Raw genomic sequence first — 23,495 nt, 5'->3', positions numbered from 1 at the left:
ATTTCAGATATCTATTATTGAAAAAAATTAAAACATCTTGAGATTTCTCTCTGGTAGAACATAACCCAATTCTACAAAAAAGAAATGAAGAATCACACATTTTCTGAAGCTTCCAACGTTGAAGATTATAGCTGGTATAGAGATCTTTATCTCTGCTTTTATGAAATAGAAATATGATCATTATGACTGTTCATCATCTTCAGCTGAAAGTGACATTTGTGGTAATATTTAAGATATATGATCATTATGACAGTTGATCATCTTCAGCTGAAAGCGACATCTGTGATAATATTTACGATATATTATCATTATGACCGTTGATCATCTTCAGTTGAAAGCGACATTTGTGATAATATTTAAGATAATATTATGTCAAGAGACATGTATCATGTGTCATGCAAAGAGGCATGCATATGGAAATATGAAGAGACTTGTTTTTGGAAATTGAAAAGCCCTTCAGTTGTGATGTAAAGAGTCTCTCAATTCTATATATTTGTATGATTACTTTATGTATTGTATCAAGCAAAAAGCATTGTACTTGAACATTTTTTATTATCAATAAAAGATATATTTCTGTGATGTGGCTGGGTTTCTTTGCCTTCAACTGGAAGGGTTTTCCCAGGATAATCTTGAGTCTTTTGTTCTTTTTTGTTCTTCTTTATTGTTGTTTATCCTAATTTCTGGGCAAAACATAACCTGGTATCAGAGATGTTGATTTTGTCACGACCGCTGCAAATGTACTAAGCACTGCCAGATTGGTATGTGTTTTCAAAATGACAGCGATCTCTTATCTATATTGAGAATAAACTATGAACAGACGTGTTTTCATTGTGCTTTCTGAGCATGGGAAGGTTATATATGCCCACAAGCAGAAGATTCACACTAACAACAACTGCAACAATTATTTTAAGAATCGATCTGTTACAAACCCTAGAAGCATTACAACACCCAATATTATGTTCTCCAGTATCCTCGCCTCTGGCTACCCCATCACTATTCTGTTTCCCCATTGCTTTGCGCTCAAAGTTACCTAAAAGACCACATTGTAAGACCGCAGTTTTACAGACCTGTAGCGACCTAAACTGATGTTATCACAATCATGTCAATGACAACAACAACATTCTGTAAATGAGCACGAGCCCCCATTACCACTACTCACGTGAGGGCCAAGCCCCCACGAGGTCATGCTCTAGCTTGAAGCTGAGAAAAGCGCCTCTAGTTACAATTCCTTTCTGGATATTTAAAAAAACAATCACAGGACCAAACACCCAATGCCGAAAAATTGCCACAAGAGACTCTTCACGAGCACCCACTTCAAATCATTTAGTACATGCAAGGGCTTCAAGATTGAAAAGAAAAACCTAATAGTTCAACTCCTCCTTTGGTACTGAACAAACCCACATAAACGGGCACCCAATGTCGAAAAGACTGCGAGAATGGTGATTCCCAAGCGGCACCTATGAATTTGTTCGAGAATCAATCTGAAAGTGTTTCCTACTTCGACCACCTGTGTTCTCTCATAATGAACAAACCAAAATAAAGACAATAAAATATGAATACGAATGGTCAGAGAAGAAAACAACTAGTTCTGCCAAAATTTAAAAACCGCCACAATAACTCATGAAGAGGGAGAGAAATATAACTAGACAAAGAACAATAAAAATTTAAATGCTTAGACTCCCACGACTTCGAGAATATCATTCCTCAAAAAAACTATAAGATATAACCCACGTGAAGTAATAAGAATTCAAACGATTAAAAAAAATACGAACCCAACACCAACACAGACTAAGGTGCAGATAGAGACAAAACCGAATAAGAGGTAACGAACTTAGCACTCAGGTTTTAATTTCTGCCATATGAGGGCCTCGACAATTAAAAGCAGCATGTCGCATAGGATTGACCTGATGGCTTATGATGTTGTTCATTCAAAACACCATGCAAGAACTCATAAAACTTTCAATCATGCCTCACTAATAAATATCTGAAGACAAAATAAAGAAAAGAACATTAACCTTTCTAAGGTGTTATCTAACCTGGCTTTGATACCATGTTGAAACTAGAGCCCAGAAATCCATGAAAAATCAGACATAATAAAGAGACAAAACTGAAAAAGAGAACACCAGAAATATCCTAGGAAAACCCTTCGAGAATGAAGGGAAAAACCCAACCACATAACAAAATATATCTTTATTGATAAATAAAAGTTCAAGTGTACAATGATATTCGCATGATGCGAATATATAACAATAGAAGAGACTCTTCATATTCTAACCGAAGGTCTCTTGAGTTTCTCATAACTCCTATAATAAAATAAGACTCTTCGAATATTCATGCCTCAATGCATGTGAATGACACATGTCATTTACATTTATAATATTACAAATTAAACTTTAAGTGTCCTTTTCAACTGAAGATGACAATAATGGTGATAACGTTCATATTTCCAGAGATAAAGATCTCTATCGCAGCTACTATCTTCAACAACATATAAATGTTCATAGGTTTATCCGACTGAAGCTACCAAACATCAACAATCTCTCTTAGCTAGGATGGATAAACACAAGACAAATATTACACCATTGGCAATATCAGGAATGGCAAATTTTAAGGATATATTTGATCAGAAGATATCCACCATTTTAATATCATGAGTATTGGCCTCCAGAATATCAACATATGATGTTCACCAAATAATCAGAGTCACATTTTGATATCACATTTGATATCATGAGTATTGTATTGGCCTCCAGAATATGAACATATGATATTCACCCAATACTCTGAGTAATGGCTTGCAGAACATCAACATATGATATTCACCAATTACTCAATAAGGTTTGGTATCACATTTGATATCATGAGTATTGGTCTCCGGTAATATCAACACACGATATTCACTAAGTACTCAATAAGGTAATGACCTATAGAATATCAACACCTAATATTCACCAAATACCTATCATATATCTATACAAACAACTCATAGACCGTCAAGTGAATGACATCTAACACTTAGTTGTTGATTTACAAGATATAGTCCATCAAATATGTTTCATCATTTACATAAAATGTATATCATGACATAAGCTATTGTAAGATCATCACCTTCCCATAACTTATGCAAATACAAGTCATGATCATTTTGAAGTTGTCACTTCCTCATGATGTACACAGGGTGTAGGCCCACTAAAATTATAAGGTATATTCATGAATCACAATCCTCTTCACTACTACAATTTATTGATCACGTGAGAATCCATCTCAACATGGTCTACTCCCTTTAAATAATACGACCGAGATCACTGGAGGTTGAATGAACAATTTCCTCTGTCTGCTCCCTCTCTTTCAAGGTTGCCTCTAATGAAATGTCAGGCTCCCTCTGAATCTCAATCTCCTTCTTCCTACTGTAGCATTCTCGGAGGAAAAGATCAAGGAAAATAACTCATTTTCATACTCCCATATTGATATAAACATAATCCTTTTTTTAAAAAAGTTAGAAATCAATCAATATCTTCTGTATTATGATTACCCGACTCTATAATCCAACTTTGAAAAGAATTATTATAGATTAATATATTCTCCATTATTCATCACATCAATTTAATTTATTCATTAGATATACGTCACTCTATATATCGAGTGAACATCATGTCATTCTTATTAATGAAGGGTTCATATATATATATATGCAGATTCATATAATTAATAATATATACTAACATATATAATAATCACAACATTCATATTAACAACAATAATAATATTTATTATAAAGTATTCCTTCTAAAAATATAACTTGGGCTTTTAAGGTGATGGGACCCACGACTTGCCCATTGCCTTTATCGCTTTGTTGATTACGTCAAACACTAGTTCTTCAAAATACATGGACTATGAGCCAACCTTGGTCAAACATGGATGTTGCTCACTTGTTACTGATTGGACCAATATCTCATACGCTTCTTATTTTGTCTACTAATGTCATTTTGAAATTCCTCCGTCAAAGTGATGGCATCACTCCAAGGTCTGTTTACTAATAGTTATTGTTAAAGATGTTAGCATTTAAGTATTGAAACTTATACTCAGTAGACAATAATTGATATTTATACATATACATATACATATATATAACAGAGTTGCCGGAAACTCCTCTGTCCCTTCTTGGGCACGCGTATCCCCGTATCCAATTTGGAAACGTATCCAATACTACTTAGATACACGTTGAATATTGTACACATGTCTGCCTAATAAAATTGATTTTTGAACCGTACCAAATACTATTAGATTTGTTTTTTTCCTAAGATTTGACATAGATCGTCCATTTAATGTAAAAAAAACTATATTAAAGCAATTTTTTTTAAACAAATAGTATAAACAAAACCCTTACCGAATGAGAAAGACAAATAAAATATTTTTCTATTTCAGCAACCCGTTTTTGGGTTATCTTCTAATGCAACTCAAGTAGTTTTACATATTGTGAAGCACTAAATTAACTTATAAATATATGTGTAGCATTTGTGTCAATATTACTTTTGAAATAATGAAATCTCCTGCAGTAACTTTGAAAACTATGCTAAATATATGTATATGTGTTATTTATTAATGTCGTGTCCAGCCATATCCATATTGGGGGTCTTAAAAAATTGGTCGTATCCGTACCCAATACCGTATCTATATTTATATCCATATTCGTATCCATGCAACTTTGATATATAATTATATTAAATTACTGTTTATTATCTACTGTGAATTCATCATTAATATTACATTATCATTGATCTGATTACATATTGGACAATTTAGAAAGCAGATTAACTTTGTGTTAAGGTTACAATAGACAATGATATGATTGTCTATGAACGGGTTACATACCATTGCACTGCTTGTGTTGTCGGATGACATCCCATGTCCTTTACTATGTTTATTGTGGTCGTATCTTATATATCGGGATTATGTTATGTTGACTGCTAACTAACTAATCATATAAACCGACATCAATACATATGGATATTGAGGCATGACCATGTAGGGTCATGCCCCTACTTGGTGATGCTTTCAATATGTATATGTATTGACTTCTATTTGTATCTGAATATCATATCAATAAACACGGCATACTGAATTCAGAGAAGAAAAGTTATTACTACAGCAAGAATAATTAAGTCTGATTTTGTATAAAGATATAGACCAGTCTGCTATAAAGTAGAATACAGACTGAAACAATTTTGAAAAGTCTACACCAACTAAGATCTTTAAAACTTAGAGTTATGTCACCCTGTTTGAAATCTGTATTAATTAAAAATATTTAGGAATATTGGGCATTCTCTCTTTGTTTGAAACTATCGATGAAAGCAGTCAAGGTGGAAAATATGAGTATTGTGACAGAACTTCTGGAAACCATCATCTCCAACTACAAATTCAACCAAACAAAATATACAAGACAGAATATTATTGATGTGAAGAGGAGATATTTTCATCATATCAAATGCTTCTATTAGTGAAGAAGAGGTAATCAGGTCTTGAAGGTTCCCCATTGTCTGTTCAAGCCTGCTCTGCAATTCTACACTTAATCCACTTGCTTGACTTTCTCCATCTAGTAGCCCCCGCAATGCTTGCGTAACCGGCTGTAATATCTCTTAATACAGTATCAAACTCATTTCCATCACCTCCTCCCGTGGATGTCATTATTCTTCTGGATATTACGATCAAGCAATATTGTACCCTACGCAACTTCTCAAGACTGAATTGTGAGCTCTCCTCCTCAAGAATGATGATAGGAGTAAGGTCGCTTAACCCTTTGATGGTTTTTCTAGTGTCGACTTAAACCCACAGAAAAGGCAATACCTTTCATATGCCTCTCTCTCGGGGGGCCAACTGAGGAAGTTGGCAACAATATGAATAATTAGTTAGGATATTGGTAGGGATTTCGTCCTACCAATGATTGTGTCTCGTCTGTTGTATAAATAAGCAATCTCCAAAGGCGCTACAAACAGCACTTGTCATTATTTGCACTCAAACTCCACACAGCCTCCCAAATATTTCCAAACGCAAGCCACAAACGTCTATTCTCGTCCAACGTGGGTGGCCACATAAGGGCCCCCCATGTTTGATATTTCAATGACCCCGATTTGATCATGGGTCCAATATTTACCATTAAGCATGTGGACCATAAGACCTCCACATGAAACAATGGTTTATATTTCTGTTTCATCTTTTGTTTCTTACATTTGCAACTAGGCTCTGATATCATGTTGATTTTGTCAAGATCGCTGCAAATGTACTAAGCACTATCGGATTGGTATGTGTTTTTATATTATTTTTGAAGCTCCTCATTTCTTTACTACCATCGCTGGTTTTATTGTTCTCTAGGAGAAGTCTAAGGTAAAATCCCTTGTTCCACCCTCTAAAGTAGGTAAGGTGAACCACCCTCTACGAGTAGGCATGGTAGAAATCCATTCTTCAATGGAGAAGTCTAAGGTGGGAGCCCTCGTTCCACACTCTGTAGTAGGCATGGTGGACCACTCTACGTGAGTGGGCATAATGGAAGTGATGTGTGTGACTCCATGACTTTAATTTCATGTTCTTATATGGTAAATAATGTTATGTTGTCCAAGGGGTTTATCTTGGTTGAAGCAGTGAGTTCTCATTGTGGTGCCCTGGTTCAAATCCCAATAGGGACATTTTTGTTTAATTCTAAGTTGTGACTCTTGGTCTTCCATTAGTTGTATTTGTCTCATTGTAAAAGGTGGATTAAGTTGTGACTCTTGGTCTTCCAATTGTTGTTTCTAGTGTGGTTGTTCGTAAGGAGCTTGAATAAGCTTGTAAGTCTCATGTTGTTGCTCGAATGAGCACAAGGTTTGTAAACGATCTTCAATATATATAAAATAATGTTATGCTAAGATAAGATAAGATGAGATTAATTTATTTATGTCCAACAAGAGACCTAAAGGGTCTAAGAGATTGCAATACATACACAGAGGAAACCTCCAACAACAAGAGCACCAAATGATGTCCGCAAGAAGAATAAAATGAGAAGGCAAAAGAACAAGAACCAAAGAGGGACGAACCACTTAACAACTTCTCGCTTCGACCCTCTGCAAGTAGGTAAAGCCCTCATTCCACCCTCTGCAAGTAGGCACGGCAGAAATGCATTCTTCACTAGGAAAAATATGAGGTGAGAGCCCTCATTCCATCCTCTACGAGTAGGCATGTTGGGCCACCCTTTGCGAGTAAGCATGGTGGAAGTATTGTATGCGACACCATGACTTTAATTTTATGTGCTTATATGGTGAATAATGTTATGTTGAGGTAAGATAAGATAAATTCATTAATGTCCAATAAGCGACCACAAGGATTAAGGGACTACAATACATACAAAGAGGAAACTGCCAATAGCACGAGCACCAAATGGTGTCCACAAGAAGAAAAAGACAAGAAAGAAAAAGAACAAGAACCAATGAGGGACAAACCTACCGCCCTAGGCAAGGAGGGCCCTCCAACACCTAGACAAACTGTTTGGGAGTCTGGTGATACTATCACGTGTAGCCTCCACAAGGTCTCACAAATCTAGTGTGGTCTATAAGGTAGCAAAGGGGTTGCTTCATTCCCCCAGGCCAAGGTCCGAGAAGCAAAGAAAAAGGTGATAAGTTGGCCGGTAGGTTACACCGAAGATGATGACTAATGCTACAGAATGTGATCGCACAGTCGCAAGGCCTCTTGAAGATAGTCTCAAACACCGTTACTTCGTATACCTAAAAATTGACAAGAGGGTCCTGCACTCTCTGAATAGGCAATAGAACCTCCCTTTGATCTTGTAGAACATGGGGCAGCGGAAAATAAAGTGGGTCTTAGTTTCCACCTCCCCAAGATGGCATAGACGACAAACTCTCTCCTCTCTCTCGATCTAATGATCAATCTGAATCCATTACTAATGAGAGCCCACCTTGAAAGAGCCTAGACAGATGCAAAGTGCATGTGTCCATCGCCGAGTGATATACCAAGGACATACAATAATCCCATATTGGATGTCCATGAAGTGCTTTATATAGAAAACCTTCCATTGCCTAAGACCCCCACAAGGGTTGCTCCATGGAGTGATAATCTGATGTCTATAAATATCAGTCTTCACGTGCTTGTTCAACTCCTGCAGAGAAGCCACTAGGTGAGAAGGGGTGTCCAAAGAAAACTAAAAGGGGAAGAAGATGATCCATCGAGATCTCGATTGAGAAAAGAAGAGAAGAACCCTATGTAAACCAGCAACGAGGCTTGCCAAAAGAGTCGAAGCTTGTGATCATCTCGGAAGAATAGTATGCCAGGTAAGAGTATATATGGCTGTCCTCAAAAGAGTCTACGAAGCCCTATAATCTGTTGAGAAACCAAACCAGATCGAGGATGGCACCAAGTCAGAAAGGATGAGCACCAAGTTGAGCTAAAATAATACTTAGGGGTGGTATGGTGACATCTAATAATATGATGAAGAAAGAGGGGTTGGACCTGCTCCACCAAAGCCCAATCCAACTCCAGAGAGGACCCCACACAATGAAACCATATAGGACGGACGATCTAACAAAAGAGCCCACGATGGACATCTTGGTCGTGGTGTCCTGAAAGTATAACCAGGGAGCCGAAACCCTTGTTCACTTAGGGATGCATAGCAGGTCACAAGCTAAAGTGGGGCCCCGAAAATTTAACCTCCACATAAGTGTAGGAGGAAGCAATCTCAATCTACCCTTGAAAGTGGGAGTGTAGATGAGAGATCCTTAAACAATTGAAGACCATCACCCAGGTCTTACTCACGTTCACAACTAATTCTTGTGAAGCACAGAAAGAGGCCAACCCATCAAGGAGCAGTTGGAGTCCCTTAAGGGAGGAGGCCAAAAGAACCACTTTGTTTGCAAAAAGTAGTATGGAGATCAGAACATAGTGCAAAAGACAACCATCACCAAGGAGCAAGAAGTCATGGAGGAAAGTCTCCAACTCATCAATATAGATACCAAAGAGAGTAGGAGAGAGAGGGCAACCCTGCTTCACCCCGATTGTTCTCTAAATATTGTTTGAAAACCCCTAAGGGCTTTTAAACCTACTCACCAAACACTCTACAACCTCCTAATTGTTATCAAAAGAACCTATAATACCCCGATCTCCCTAAGTCTCTGGAAGAGTCCCGTTCTAAGGTTGGAATCAATGGCCTTGCAAGAATCTACAAAGCAGCAGTACACTTTTATCGAGCAGTGTCAAGCCTCTTCAATGATAGCCCGCGAAGTAAGAATGTGGACCCCAAAGGGATGCCTAGCTTGAAGAGCTCTGCCTGGACTCCTCATCAACGAACCCTCCTCAACGGTCCTGCTACTATTCATGCATCTAACTACCTCACAAATGTTGGTGAACGTGAAGAGATGACAACAGGGTGAAGGGGTGAGGAGGGGTATTCACCAAGGATCTCATAAATAGTGAAGGTGTGGGAGACAAGGGAGCTCTGGTCGAGGGTGGAGTGCGTGAGGGGTGGGCATGGTACACCAAGAAAACTTTAGAGAGTGCAAAAGATAGGCACAAAGTGATCTACATTGCAACAAGGTAAACATTTTCTTCTTAGCAATCAAATCTCAACCGAATAGAGGAGGGGGAGCAAGCAAAGAAGGTGAAGCGAATCGAGCGGTGGAAGGACTTGCACTCCTCACCAAGCCATTGGTTCATGTGGCGATAGAGCCTCCATGAAGGGAGGGCAAGGTATGATGGGAGATGGAGAGTCGGGCCAACTCCTACATGGTGGCAATAAGCGAATCAAACATGCGGGGGACATCTCCAGAATCAATGAAGGAATCCTAGGGGAGGATATGTCTCAAGTGATGGAAGAAGTGGTCACGATAACACTGGGCAAAGCGAAAAGAGGTAGGAGTGGCGGAGGATACCAACAAAGGAGCACTGATCAAACTCAGTAGTGCAAACCAAATCTGACTCGCGATCATGGAGAAGTATCCGAAGATCTCTAGTCCATGCATTATAAAGTCTCCAAAAATAATGATGTCCCCCGTGGAAGAACATCAAGTGATGTACTCCTACAAGTCCTTGGAAGGGTTCCCACTCTCTATGCTATGTACTGCATAGTATAAGGAGGCCAAAGGAAAGTAGCCCACAACCATGTAGATGTCCTCGAGGCATAGTGTCCCCTTGCAAATGCATAACCACGTAAATTTGGCAAGACTATCATAATAGGCCACAAAAGTCGAGTTGGCAAGGTGATTGCTGACTAAACAAGCAACCCCGCTAGTGCCCCTAACCCCACTAGAGTATCTCACCTCATCTCTAAAAGCCGACAACCACTGAAAACTAGAAGTGTCGCAGGAGAACAAGCAAGGCTCTCATGAGTCTCTGTGACAAGGAGAATGTCGACAGAACCAAGAGCATCTATAAAAAGGCCTAGCAAGCACCATAAAGATTCATTATTGTTCCAACAACTGACATGGAGGGAACTGCTGTGAGGTTCCACCATGCCCAACTGTTGTCGAGGATGTCATTCGGCCTTGGCGACCACCCTTGAGTCCCATCTAAGAGGAGGGAAGCCCAAATCACAACTCTGAGGTTCCTTATAACAACCCACTTCCCGTTGCATCATGCCTTTGCCACAAGTTCAAGAGTGGTTGAGCTCTGCCTGGGATCTACTAAGATCCTAATCAAGGTAGATCTTAGTGGGAAGAGGAAAAAGCTTCCTCCTCACCCTAACTGTCTGCAAACAATCTGCAAGTGTGAGAAACCTAACAAAAAGGGTACCACCCTGCCCCAACCACAACCTGTCAAATGTGATGTTTGAGAGTCCCAATTGGTCAGTTGGGTAGGAATAGCCTGCAGCCAGAGTGTCAGAGACTCGGAAGAGGAGGGGAGAAGACCTCAAACCCGCAAGTTCAGCTCACGAGCCCACCTAATATGCTCATCGACCAGCTTAGTGTAATCAAGCTTCTCGATACCAGAGAGTGGGACAGTGGCAAGATTGCTGCAAAAAGATGCAAATGGTTTTAGTTGTTATTTGATTTCGGAAGCCAAGGAGGATTGCTCACCCACAAGTTCTGCCTGCTGGTCCCAGAACTCCTACACCTGTTCTTTACCAGTGGTGAGCAACAGCTTGAGATTGGCTGAGGTGTTGTCAAGAGTGGAGGAGTTGCAAGTCTACTACAGTAGAGGACAAAGAGAGGATGGTGTCCACTATTTGTGAGTTTTGCACTTTAAACCTAAGAATTCGATCCACCAGCCGCTGATAGGTAAGTGGTGTACTTGGAGGATCCAAGGCCATGGTGAGACCTCCACAGACGTTGTTGGATCTTACTATGTAGAGCAGAGAAGGTGTCATCTAGTGCCGAGAGGTAAAACCAATGCAGGACATGCAGACCAGCAACGGAGTAACAGTAGCAGAAGCAAATGTCCCACAAAGGATAGCAAACACAGAACCAGTCACTGCCACAAAAGTCACAAGAAGAGAGTCAAAGTGGGTTGACAGTAAACTTCCCGCAGCAACTTCAACGCCAAAACAGTCTAGGCACATGAAAATAACCAATGGGTGCGGGCACCAAAACAACCGCCCACAATGCTTTGAACTGAAATAAGCAAAGACCGTTTCCCACCCCAAAAAGTCGACACTAATCTAATTTGAGCAAATCATTTACCAGTACAGTTGACACTGAATTGATGAGCAATGTATGTTTACCAGCACAAAAGACACTAAACTGATGAGCAATGTCCGTTAATCAACACAAAAAGTCGACAGTGAGATAACAGGAAGCACAAAAACAGGAGTAGAAGTCTACATGTCACACCAGACTGGAAAAGCGCAACAGAAAAAGCCAGGAATCAGTTAATAAACAGCAACACGGAAGGCCTCCAAAAGGAGCAAGAGGAGCAGAACCACGAAAGTAAGCTAACAGAACAAAACACTCACTCCCGACAGGACCAAAAACAACATTGGAAGCAATGACAACAAACATTGAAACCACCAGCAAAAACACACACAACGAGCAAAGCAACGCAACAAAGATGACAGGCCGACACGGGGAAGCAAAGCAACAAAGATGACGGCTGACGCAAGGATAAGCGAGCAAATGAAACACAGGAAGATTACAAACACCAGCGTCCCCCATGACTGACAAGTGGGAAGCTCGAATGATGGCAGGCCATTGCAGTTTTGGGGGTTGTCATCGCAGGAGCCGTCATCACACTCTCTAACATGTTCTAAATGAGAACCTATGTGTTGATCTATCATTGACATTTTTGGTTGCACCAATGTGTGCCTGCCATACTAAAGATCTCTCTCTTGCTAAGAGGGATTTGTTAAAGATTGTAACTGCGATAAGGATCTTTATCTCTGCTTTTATGAAATAGAAATATAACCGTTATGACAGTTATGGTCATCTTCACCTGAAAGCGACATTTGTGATAATATTATATAAAGAGACGTGTCATGTGTCATGCGAAGAGGCATGCATATGGAAATATTAAGAGACTTGTTTTTGGGAATTGAAGAAACCTTCGGCTGTGATTTGATGTGTCCCTCAATTCTATATATTTGTATGATTACTTTATGTATCGTATCAAGCAAAAAGCATTCTACTTCAACATTTTTTATTACCAATAAAAGATATATTTCCGTGGTGTGGCTAGGGTTTTTTACCCTTCGAGTGGAAGGGTTTTCCCTAGATAATCTCATGTCAATGTCCAGTTTTGTTCTTCCTTATTGTTGTTTATCCTAATTTCTTGGCAAAACTTGCCAAACCCTATACAATAGAAAAATAACATCACAGGCACGTTTGTAGCAGATGGATCAACAAGATAGAGGACTAGCTACTATGCTCATTGTACTCATATACAACAGCAAGGGAGAAACTTTGATACATCAGAAGCATGCAAAACCAGTAACAGCAAAACAATACTAGCAAAGTATCATCTATTCTCATGCAGAAATCAGAATGGCTTTACTAATCTTGAGTCTACAATAGTCAATAGGAATGTAAATCTAGTTTCTAAGATATCACACAGATTGTGAGACAAAGATTATGGACAAAAAACACGTCAGTGCGCTTGTCTAGGGTTGCATGTCTGTGTACAGACAGAAGGAAAATTTTCCACACCAAAAGCAACTGTAGGAACGAATAATGGACCTATTACATTAAAATTGATATCTATCTAGTGAAGGAAGATTGACAGATAGTTGTCCTGGTAAACTTCTGTATATCACGTGTGTTCATACAGAGGTAATTTTATTTACAGCTTTTTATCTCCAGTATACAGGTAACAATAGAGGCATTATTAAAGGAGAACGCATGAATAAATTGTAAAAATTAAGGGAAAATCAATAATCCTCAAGAGCTATGAATCTTTCTTTACAAAACAAAATCCCTTGGGAAGTTTGCCTTTATGATCTAATGAGGAGGATAATATCACATTAAAGAAAAAACTTACATCTTTGATTTTCTTTGATACCCTTCATTTGCACTAACACACATATGCTCAATTTTATTCAAGAAGACTACTTAAAGATGTGATAGAATCTTTATCATATGGAACTTGTCCTATGATATCTAAATAAAGTGCCAAAGAAGAAATAACAATTTGTGGAAAATCCAAATGACATGGCCGAGTATGTGTTTGAATTCAAACCAAACCTTTCATTTCCCAATAACGACCCCTTGATGCATGGTGTCTGAGTCCATGCAGTCAACCATGGAATGTAAATGAGAGTTCCTTCCAAGGCAATTACATATGTGCATTACAGGTAATTATAAACACCAATTTTGAAAATTTCAACAAGAAAAATTCAAGGTGCTATAATTCTCAGCAATTCGGCCTGTATTTTCACAGTAATTTGGCTTTTTTCAGAGAGGTCTTGTGTGCATGCCAAACATACAAACACACACAATTTTTGAATAATTTATATGATGAAGGTGTGTTTAAGTAAAAAGAAACAGAAAATTAATTGGTTTATTCAACATTTACCCTGCGTACACGATGTAAAAATGTTCTTATTTTGTGTATTATCATTTGCTTCTCTACCAATATTTCAGACACAGGGAAGGCAGGGATGGTTGCAGGTCTATTAGAGCAAGAACTGTGCCATACATGCAAAAAGGTAGATATTTTATAGATTTTGATTAGCAAAACTATATTTCGTCAAGCATTCTAACGAACTGAATCAAAACCATAAACCTCACATACATGATAGTTATCAGTAATCATGAAACAACAAGATTGAAATTTGAGTTCAACATTTCAGGAATTAAAAAAAAGTTCAAATATCTGGATGTTATAGTTCAAATATCTGGATGTTATATTATTGTGAAAATGAAAGTTAACCAATAAGAAGATTGACAAAAAAATCATTTGTCTACCCTTTTTAAGGTGATGCTAACTTTTGAGTCTTTGACCACAATTTAACTGTTCAAATCCATTAGGGATCTCTTGGGTTCACCAGGATGATTGCAGACATTCCCACCTCATGGGTACATTCCCTGACCATTCACATATATCCCAGAACCATCCCCAGAATCAAGGAAAAAAAAAATAACAAGCTACTGATCAAACAAAATATCGTAGGATTATCATGTAAGATGCATGCAAATTAGGGACAACATTGGGCCATCTCGGTTCACCAGGATGTTTGCAGACATTCCCACCTCATGTGTATATTCCCTGACCATTCACAAATATCCCAGAACAATCCCCAAAATCAGAAAAAAAAATAACAAATACCTCCAAGACAGCTACTGATCAAACAAAATATCCTAGGATTATCATGTCAAAATGCATACAGAATAGGGACAACATTGGGCTATCTTAGATTTTTCACTGATTTTTCTTGATATGATGATGAATTTTTCAAGTTTTGGAAAAAAAAATTCAAGCTTTTTCTTTCTTTTTTTTAAGAAATGAAGGAACAAGTTTAGCTATCTTTTTTTAGTATTTTTGTTTTGTGTTTGTACGTTTGATGTTCATAGTTTATTTAAATATTTCATAGTTTGTATTGTGCAAGAATGGCCACTACTGGTAGTCAATGTTCAAGAGCAGGGCAAGGTGAACGAAGTGATAACTACAATATTGATGTAGCATCTCCATTATGGAGACATACCACAAGCTTATTACAGGTTTCAAGAGGTGGGTCATACATTTGGAAATGCAATGCATGTCATAGTAAACCATTCAACAACTCATATTCTCGAGTTATAGCTCATTTTATGGGCCCTATTACGATAACAAATAGTTTCTATTATCTTTGTTTAGTATCTAATGGTCATCTATTGTAATCTTCTGTAAATATTAGAATGTTTCTAGCATTTTGTTTTATGTTTCTAGAATAGAATGTTTATATTCTTTATGATTGTTTCTTAAGGAAACATTGTTCATTCTCTTGTATAACTTGATATCTTGATCATTGTTAATATCAAGAAAATATTTTCCAATTACTTCATAATATGATATCAAAGCCAACACACTAAATTTTTTAGAAAATAATTATAATTTCTTGGTTGAAATTATATGCTTTTTATTTTCAAAATTATTTACATTACTTCATAATATGATATCAAAGCCAACACACTAAATTTTTTAGAAAATAATTATAATTTCTTGGTTGAAATTATGCCTTTTATTTTCAAAATTATTTACATGCATATTTGCTTCCAACTCTCTCTATAATCCAATTAGGGTTTCTCTTCTGAGAGATCTAAATCTGCAGAGTTCTAATTCGGTTCTACAACCGATTTCTATCCAAATCTGTGATATTTTGCACATTTCTGCCATTTTTTGTGGTTTTTTTGCAGCAGGGCCGTTTTTGTTCAAAACCCTAATTTTCAAGTTTGGAAAAATTTTATGATTCCACATTCTTGATGTATTTTTCAAGAGCTCAGCTGGGTTGTCAAATTTTTCTCGATGCCTCGATTTTTGAGCCAGCTGATCCAAAAATCGACAACACTTTTTTTCTGAGTTTTTCGAGCTCTCCTCGAGGTCACCCTTCAAATTTTCTAGGTCTCTACATTTTTAGGGTTGCATGTACTTGCATGTTGTTTGCATGTGTTGCTTTACCATGCAAAGTCCCATGTTTTCCCTCCCTTAAAAATTTTGGTGGGTTTGTAATTTTTTCCTCAAAAATTATCTGTTGGGTTTTACCGTTTTTCTAATAATAAAAAACAAAGCTTTGTAATGTTGCATTTTGATTGATTTTTCACCTCAAAAATCATGTTGGGTTTTAATTGATTTTTCACCTCAAAAATCATGTTGGGTTTTGATTGACTTTTCACCACAAATAGCATTATGTTCATCTGCAAAGTTTTGGAGCATTATCCAAAGTACCATCAACAATCTTCTCAGCAGACATCCTCTGCTCCAAATTTAGAAGGCTTCCTGAAGAAAAACATTCAATGCAACTATTGCCACAAGTTTGGGCACATGAAGATTGAATGTCTGAAGCGCTTAACTACCCTATCTAGCAATCTGGAGTGCAGCCCACATCGAACAATGCGGAGCACTCTAAGAAGACAAAATCTATCTTTTACGCTTTTGGACAGCTTCGTGCTCTGGATAGATTAACCATTAAGAGAGGGTATTACGATAATAAATAGTTTCTATTATCTTTGTTTAGTATCTAATGGTTATCTATTGTAATCTTCTGTAAATATTAAAATGTTTCTAATATTTATTTTTTTGTTTCTAGAATAGAATGTTTATATTCTTTATGATTGTTTCTTAAAGAAACATCATTCAATCTCTTGTATAAATTGATCTCTTGATCACTGTTAATAACAAGCAAATATTTTCAAATTACTTCGTAATAGGCCCTGCAGGTAAGGGAATAGGATTGTGCAAGGGAAGCAAAGATGGAAAAAGGATGAGTGATGCACAATTAGTCGGATTTATAAAAGAACAAGAAGCTCCTTATCATTTAATGAGAAAATCAAAAATAAGTTTGTATAAACCTTCATTCACAAAGAGCAAAGTGAATGTGCCCACTGAACATGTTCCATCCTCCAAACATCCATTCTTGCAAGTGGGAGAGGAAGAGGATGTAGATGTTATTACCTGCAAAAGAGGTATGTTGGATTAAGCAATCAAAATGGAGGCAAGAGAGCTTGTTGATGAAGCAATTGTACGTTGTCGTTATACCAATGGTCGCGGCCATCCTTAAAGCGCAAGCTAATTGCACTAGTTTTGGGTTTGATAAGGTTTGTACTACTCTTTTGCAAAAAGAAAAGATTTCTATAGACAAAGCTCTTTTATGGAAAGATAAAAGAAATCGACCATTCATTAATGTGATTGCAATGTCCCCCAAAGACCTAATGTTTTTTAGGGTGGTTGATTGTGAATGAAAAGTTAAGAATTCACAATTCATTTCTAGAATTCTCATTGAGGCAATCAAGATGGTGAGCAGTGAGAATGTGGTCTAGGTTGTCAAAGATAATGCCAAATATTGTTGGAGTGCAAATGCTTTGGTTGAGTCTCGGTATGACCATATTTTTTGGACACCATGAACCGTACACTCTCTCAAATTGGTCATGCAACAAATTGGCACCCAAATAGATTGGGTGATGCAAATACACCAAGAGGGAGAGGAGATCCAAATCTTTGTGACTAACCATCACATGTCAAAATCCATATTCAAATCATTCTCCAAGTTAGAGTTGTTGAAGGTAAATTTAAAATTGCAATTACTTAATTTCATTTATTTATTTATTTATTTTGAATAAGTTTTATATTCATGTTCGATTATCAAATTATTACTTGTATATAACTTTGCTTTATATTTATTGTCATATTGTTAACTTGCTTAGGTTGTTGAGACTAGATTTGCATCTCTCATTGTTGTTTTGAGATGACTCCTCAAGGTGCAAGTGGCATTGAGCCAAATGGTTATTTCTAGCCAATGGGGTGTGTGGAAGACTTCAATTTCAAAGAGAGCCCAGAAGGTTTGTGGTTTGGTCTTGAATGATGCTTGGTGGGCTCGTGTGCAATTTGTATTGGATTTCACTGAGCCTATCATGACTATGCTATGCTTTGTTGATACAGAGGCACCTTGCTTGGGAGATGTGTAAGATGGCATGGACACCATGGTAGAAAGGGTAAAGCTTTTCATACAAGCACATGAGAATGACCCCACAGAATGTGAATCCTTGTGCAATAAGGTAGAAGCAATCATTCATCATCATTGGAAGAAGATGACAACCCCATTGCACCTCCTTGAATATGCCTTATCTCCAACGTCCTATAGCCAAGAAATACTTGCTATGCCGGATAGAGTTGCACCATATGCAGATGAAGAAGTTGCTACTAGGTGTTGCAATGCATTTGCAAGGCTCTTCCCAAATGATGAAATGCTCAAAAAGTGAGGCTAGAATTTGGGTTATTTGCTTCAAGATCAAAACTTACTCCGTATGCAATAAAGGACCAAAATGACATGCGAGCTATCACATGGTGGTACATGTATGGTCAGCCATTCAAGAATCTACAATGTCTTGCAATCAAGATCCTCTCACAAGGAAAGTTTTCATTTATTTTTGTTTAACAGTTGTATTCTACAATTTAGTGTTTAACATTCTTTAATTTGCTTTTCATTTGGATGTTTAATTTTACGAACACTATCCAAGTTGCGAGTTCTTATGTTGCTGAACAGAATTGGAGTGCATACTCCTATATCCATTCAGTGAAGCGCAATTGGTTGGGCTAAAAGGAAGTTGAGGATAAGTACAAGTGTCAACCAAGCTTTTGTATGTAGCCCTTGAATGTGCAAACTTGGATGCAACATTTCAGGATCTTACAGTAATGACAAATGATGATGTTGATAACATCATGGCACGTGCACCTAGCAAAAGTGGAACCATGTAACTTGCAACTCTTGCAGCAAAAGAAGATGATGAGAATGTGGATTTTTTTGAGAATCCTTATGATTTTAGTTGACTGAATTTGATTTGTGAATCTTGAGCCTTGACCTTTGATTGATCAACATTGAATCATGAACTATGTTTCGATTTTGGAATTCATATTGCATTGGCTTGAGTAATTTACTAATTAGGTATTACTGTTATTTCAATTCAAACTATCAATGATGAAGTATCATGTTGTGGAATGGTTTATTTTTGTACATTTCTTGTATTTCTTTGCATACATAAATTATATATATATAGACGCACCAAAGCACATCCAAAATCCAAAAAAGCAATACGCGCATCAGTACCCCGCACCTGCATCAACATCAGAACCAGCATCGGTGACTTAGTAAAAAAACCTTTCAATTTGTGTAAAGCTAATATCACTTATTGTCCCATTCGAATCATGCTCCCAACTTCATACATCCCTTATATCATATATGCCATAGTCTTAATTTCTCACCAGTAAATAGCAGGTCTCAAAGGGAAATCTAATTTGTGAAGTATTCTACATTTCTAATTAAAGTTGTTGAGGAATCCAATAGCTTCAATTCATCAATGGAGCTTCACTTAATAATGCCTAAACTTTCCATTCCATTCCCCCTCGGGTCACCATATTTAAGATGCATCTTATGCAATAGTCATCAACAAAATTATTGCTCCCCCCAAAAAAACTTTCAATGCACTCTATTCTCTATAACCGGAGTCAATAATTTTTGAATCAATTGAACATAAGGATCAATTTGAGGCACAACACCTGTTCCAACCTACTTAACTCTCATAGCACTAGAAATCCTCAAATAATGTTGCATTGTTTCTCATCATGAGTTACAAAATCGCATGTAACCTAACTCACTAGGTTTGAATTCGAGTTCAAGTTCAACAACAATAAAATTCGGATGAAGTTCAACAAAATAAAAATAAATAAATAAATTGAGATAAATTCACCTTGAATAAGTTAAAATTATTTTATAAATATAAATAATATATAAAAAAGCAATATACTTATTTATTAAAAACATAAGCAAATAGTTATTATCAATATAAATTTTTATAATAAATTACATAGTTTTGAACTAAAATAATTAAATTGAATTTATTATTTCTTTACATAAATAATATGATATTAAATCTCCAAATTGCAAACAATATGATATTAGTTTTGAACACGTAATAACAAAATTTAAAAACATTTAAAAACTTGTCTAGAAATATGTGATTCTTTTGATCAAAGTTCAAAAACTCATGCTCGGTTGGGACTCGGTGCATGCTTAACAACCCAAAATATGACTCAGACTAAAGACTCGTCAAAAAACTCTGCTAGGAGTCCATGGAGGCTCAAAAACACCCCAAAATATGAATCACACACGTGACTTGTCAATAAACTCTGCTAGGACTTGTCAAAGAAGAAAATATAGTGTTGTGAGGTATTCACACCATTGCCCCATTGAGCATGGGGACCCCTTCTTTTGCTTAGTTTTAGTAGTAGGTCCTCTCGTTGTCCTTATCTTGGTAGATATTTTGAAAGTTTTGGAGTCCCTGAGAATGAGTCTGAGCAACTTTGGCCCACTCTAGGAGTCAATTCAGCTGATAGGGTAAGAGCTAATTCAAAATTAAGACGTGGTGAATAAAATTTTGAAACCCAACAATCTGATTTGAAAAATTTTATACAGCATTGCCCTATTGAGCATGGGGACCCCTTCTTTTGCTTAGTTTTAGCAGTAGGTACTCTAGTTGGCCTTATCTTGGTAGGAATTTTGAAAGTCTTCAAGTCCTTGAGAATGAGTTTGAGCAACTTTGGCCCACTCTAGGAGTCAATCCAGCTGATAGGATGAGAGCTAATTCAAGATCAAGACATGGCGAATTAAATTTTGAAACCCAACAATCTGATTTGAAAAAGTTTAGAATAGATGCCGAAAACTTGATTAGGAGATAATGAATTGGAGGTCACCAAGTTAGCCGAGTATGGATACTAACATGAAGTCCAAGGAAAGAGAACATGGTATAAAGATTAAAATGAAAATGGACGGATTTTGAGTATAAAGAGGTAAAAAGGAAGAGTTCCAACATTCGGATCTGAGGGAAATGCCATTAAAAATCAAAAAAGAGTGATAAACGAGGGTCTTTTTTTAGGAAACCAGGCCCAAAAGTTTTAATTTTTCAACAATTAGAAATCAATAACTTTTTTAGGACTCTGAAAATTTCCAACTCATGGTCACATTCCGACCACAGCTGGAAATTAATTTCCAGCTCTAAGACAGAATTGGAAAATAAGCTGCAAATCGATTTCCAGTTCTAGGTCAAAAAATGACCTTGAGTTGGAAATCCATTTCTAAGCACCCCTCAAAATCGGCCCAGCTATAGAAGTCAAGGAATCCAACCTAGGGGTGAAATTCATCCCTCAAAACAATAATATTGCTAACAAAGTGGAATAAATTTGAAATCAGGCTTGAAAAACATATTTGGACAAGCTCAAGGATTCAAACTCAAGATTTAGAAAAAAGTGTGATATTGCCAATCTCTTGAAACTTCAAAAATTTCCAAAGTATTTTCATTCTGCTTTGCATTTGTTGTGATGAATTTAACGTTAGTTTCTCCTTGTTTTGCTAGGAAAAATGGAGAAATGAGAATGAAGATGCTCAAGAACAAGAAAGACAATGGAAAAATGCAAAGCAAATTCCAAGGGCAAGGAAGCAGTGTGGATTTAGGATTAACGTGAAAGCAAGGATACAAATCCAGATCCAAATTTCAAGTGGCTTGATGGAATCAGAGAACCCGTTAAACAAAGTAAACGAACAACTTCAAAAGTGGAGAAAATTATCACAAACATGAATTTCATTCAGCAATCCAAGTTAATTAGAAAGATTCAACATGATGGAGCTCTTTAATCACTTCTAAAGATCAATGTCAAGACATCAGAATTTCGAGCCCAGACCCTTCAAATGAGAAGATTTCCAAGAGATGGAGAATTCACAAAGACAAAACAATTTGGGAATAAATGCCATCACAACTTATTGAAGGCACAAACATTGAGTATCAAGAGATATTCCTTCATCTCCAACAAATTAATCGAGTTTATGATACATTGCTGAGGTGGCGCTCATTGATAAACAACCAATCAAAACACTCCAGCTGCACTTGTCCATGCTCATACAATCGAATCATGCCAAGTGTACATGTGGAGTCAACCTAGCATACCTAACTAACATATTTTCTCACTGGTCCTCAAAAGAAGTATAATTTTCTTATTGGCCCACAAGGTGGTGCTTCATTCCAATTGGTTGAGCATTTAAAGCTGATAGTTGCTAGTTACATGAGAGCTTTGTTGGATAAATTAAGGCCCTTTATCTCAAAACAATCATGGCCCTTCATTGTATTTGAAAGGCTATAAAAGGGAATGCCCTATCATTTGTAGAGAGAAGACTTGGAGAAATTGTCATTATAATACTGCCAAATTGCTCTTAATTCATCATTTGTTTAAATGTTGGACTACTTGTATCATTTTAGATTATTAAATGGTTTCTACATTCTTCACATAGTTTAGAAATTATTTTTAAGAATCTAGCTTAGAATTTGCTTTGAATAGTTTAGTTGGAGGAAAATGATTGTGGATCCATTTTTATGGAACTCGCCTAATCCATACCACTAGTGATTCATTGATAATAAGTTTGTCTTGCTTGGTCAATTGGAAGTTTAATGAGCTTTACTTTGATTATTGCTTTCACATGGATGTGCATCCAATGATGATGTTGATATAATCATAATACTTCGAATGTCTTGCATTCACCTTAGAAGATTGCACTAGCTTCGTGGAGTTGACCAAAAGGCTAAATCTAGTAAAGTAACGAAATATTTATCATTCCTTGCATGAGAAGAGATTAGATCCCTAAACCCAAATTCTAGTTGCGCTTTATTTCATAGTCAGTTATGAATTAGTATAGTGCACTCATATTGCCATCATTCACAAATTCAAGTTGAAGTCTAAATGAACTAGCGTAAGTCCCATTGGGATACCAACACATCACAAAGTTCACAAGTAGAAGAACCTTGGGATCATCTCATTTGATCACATCATCAATATACATTGTTTAGCATTTGAGTTTCATTTTTCCAAAAGAGAGTCAAGGATTTGATGTTTCATTTGGAATACTAAGAATTTGATTCTACATGTTAAAAGTGGTTATAAAACTCATGTCAACACAAAATTCTTTGAAAAAAACAAACACAAATTAATGTATTTAGAGAACATATGATCAATAATTTAAACATAACATATGCTACATGATCATCAACATTTGATATTTCAAATTTTAACGTTCATACTCTTAGAAGCCAATGCGAGCATCCTACGCATGGAGTTGGACGCAACTACTTGTGGAGGCGAATTCTAAAGGCGGATGCTTAGGGACAGGCTTGCACTCACATCTGAATGCCTGGCAGGTGCTTTTGGGTGGCTTCCACTGGCATATTCTTCTATTATTTGGTTAAAACTTATGATTTATATCCACTTTAGGCTTGCAGAGAAGAACGAATTGAGAATTGCTAAATCTAAGGTTGAAGAGTATTGGTCACTCTGCCTATGAAGGGCATTTGCGGAGTATT

The 23,495-nt window shown here is 36.9% G+C and overlaps 1 protein-coding gene across 17 annotated transcripts in view; it reads right to left on the bottom strand.

Annotated features, from left to right (window-relative positions):
- The window catches only part of LOC149555526 (zinc finger CCCH domain-containing protein 55-like), a 127,256-nt gene that overhangs the window by 48,208 nt on the left and 55,553 nt on the right, over positions 1-23,495 (bottom strand). The window lies entirely within an intron of this gene.

Source organism: Cupressus sempervirens, chromosome 5 (assembly GCF_028749045.1).
Source record: "Cupressus sempervirens isolate cs-2001-9-10 chromosome 5, ASM2874904v1, whole genome shotgun sequence".
Taxonomy (NCBI): Eukaryota; Viridiplantae; Streptophyta; class Pinopsida; order Cupressales; family Cupressaceae; genus Cupressus; species Cupressus sempervirens.
Note: the sequence above shows the minus strand (reverse complement) of the source record. Positions and strands in the feature narration are given on the sequence as shown.